The sequence below is a fragment of the Mesocricetus auratus genome, unplaced genomic scaffold (genome assembly GCF_017639785.1).
Source record: "Mesocricetus auratus isolate SY011 unplaced genomic scaffold, BCM_Maur_2.0 Super-Scaffold_100021, whole genome shotgun sequence".
Classification (NCBI taxonomy): domain Eukaryota; kingdom Metazoa; phylum Chordata; class Mammalia; order Rodentia; family Cricetidae; genus Mesocricetus; species Mesocricetus auratus.
The window spans coordinates 10766131-10768525 of record NW_024429202.1 but is presented as its reverse complement, the minus strand read 5'-3'; the positions used below and the strand labels follow the sequence as shown (position 1 = coordinate 10768525).

The 2395-nt window shown below is 46.3% G+C and overlaps 1 long non-coding RNA gene across 1 annotated transcript; it reads left to right on the top strand.

Moving 5' to 3' along the window:
- The first annotated feature begins 1180 nt into the window (after positions 1-1180).
- LOC121133325 lies at positions 1181-2095 on the top strand. The gene is made up of 2 exons (XR_005870159.1): positions 1181-1257; positions 1347-2095. It is a non-coding gene; the product is annotated as an uncharacterized LOC121133325 (long non-coding RNA).
- Positions 2096-2395: the final 300 nt, after the last annotated feature.

The window sequence follows — 2395 nt, the reverse complement described above, 5'->3', positions numbered from 1 at the left end:
GTTCTTGTCTGAACAGCATTAGCTGAATAATTGGAGGAGACTTGCAGGGGGGACGATGTACAAATGTGTGGAAAAGACTCCGAAGAATGGCAGGAAAGCCCAAGGTGAGTCACACAATGCATAGCAATTATAGGTATTTTCAACGCAAAGAGGCCAGTGTGTGTCCCAGAATCAGGAGACAGAAGGGACCTCTCGACAGACCAAGGGATCATTCGTTGAGAAATGCAGCCAGTTAGCTTAAGCCAAATTCAGCTAGAATCTGGAAGACCAAACAGCAATTGCTCATGACCTGGTCAGCCAGCCTACCAGGGTAACAAAGAGAATGTCAGAGCTGGAGGAGAAGCCACAGGAACAGGGTCTGAACTATGTGGTCTTCAAATTCCATGCAACATTGTTTCCTGGAGTGGCTCCCAGCTCTTCACTATCTCTATTGTCAACGCCGGGTGGTTCGGCTTCATTTTTTTATAGCCACTGACTGCTATCCAAAGAACATATTCTGTTTTTCTCTGCTCTGTCTCTGTCTCTGTCTGTCTCTCTGTCTCTCGTGTGTGTTTGTGTGAGAGTTCTGATGTCTTGTTTCTTTCTCAATCTCTCTCCACCTCATTTTTAAAATTTATTATTATTATTAGCGTGTATATGCTAATATATATGGGGTATATGCATGCCACAGGTATGGAGTTCCAAGGACAACTTTGTGGAGTTGATTTTCTCCTTTCATGTCTATGCTGCTCTGAGGATCGAACTCAGGCAGTCAGGGTTGCTTGCCGAGCACCTCTGCCCTTTGAGCCTTATTGTCAGCCCTTCGGTTTAGTTTTTCAGACAGGGTCATTCATTGAACTTGGAACTCTCTGATTCAGCTAGACTAGCTGCTGAGCAGGCACTGGGGATCCTCTTGACTCTGCCTCCCCAACACTGAGATTGTACATGCAAGCCATTGTGCCTGGCTTTTCCATGGGGGCTGAGGATCTGAACTTGGCTCTCCATGCCTGCATGGCAAGCCCTTTCCTCACTGAGCTGTCTGTCTTCCCAGGACTATGAAATATAGAACACCTCATAGTAGCTATTATTGTTTTACAGCAAAGGAAATCAATTTACAGATTACGCAACTCACTCGAGTCACACAGCCATATAAAATAAGCAACAGGTCATGGCTGGAAGCCAGGAGTCTTCTAGGACAGCCCATGTTATCAGCTGTTGTGTATGTTCCCAGACAAATATCCATTCCAGTCACTTTGGGTTAGTTCATGTGTGTTGAAGGTAGGTTTGTTTCCTTGGGCAGCATTTTGTGGTCATTCATCAAGGATGTTGGTGCTTATTCAATTTACGTGTTTTCTATTCATATCCAGGAAGCAGCTTGGGCCTAGGATCTGGTTAGAGTTACTCTCACGGCATCATAAAGCATAATTTCTGGTTCTTCCTGATGACATTCTGAAGCACATGATAAGACGGGGACCGGGAGCTGGAAGATGGATTGGCCCGGAGGAGTCAGCTTGGCTGCTAGAGATGATGACTGATGAAGGATGCAGCTGTTGCAACAAAGCCCGGATTCCCATCTCCTTCGACTTGAGTCCTAAGCATGTGACACTCGTCTCAACACACATGGTGTTTATTTTGCTGTGTTGAAACGCTTGTTTACTGTTTGTTTCCCTTGCTAGACAGAAAAGTCATTGAGGCCAAGCACGCCGTGGTCCAGGGTTTGGAGCTGTCCCTCTGCCATGCTCCCAGCTCAGGGACTGTTGGAAGCCATCTCAGGCCGTGAAAGAACTTCTTCTCTAAGTTTGTGCTTGAGCTTTCTCCATTCAGAACAAAATACATCATTTGAAGCCATCAGGTACTCAAGTGGGCATGGGGGATGACTCCTCACGCTACAGTAGGGTTTCCTGCTAAGCAGTTTCCAACCTTGTCTGCCCCTGGGGCTCTCCTGGCCCCCCTCCCCCACTCCTAGATCCGCCTTCTTGATTATCTTGCTTCAGGATCTCATATAGCCTTAATTCCTCCTTATTGCTTGGCAGGATGCCAGACACATTTAAAAAAAAGGTTAATTTTCTAGTGAGGAAGTAATTTTATTCAAATAAATGAGGAAACTTCTGCAGGAGACTGCCCAACAGTTGGTGTCAACCCGTGTGTCACAAGAGGGTGGTGAGACAGACTGTGGAGCATAGCTGACATTATAGAGCATTCCTGTCTGACATTATAGAGCATTCCTGTCTGACATTATAGAGCATTCCTGTCTGACATTATAGAGCATTCCTGCTGTGCAAAGGGAAGTGTAGAACGCTACGTGTCTGAATGAGTCTGTTCCATGGCTAGAGGAGGCTAAGGGTCATTTCCAGGAATAGGTAAGACTGAGGCGTGGCTGTGACATGTACCCAAGGTCTAGCTGGATGGGAGGCAA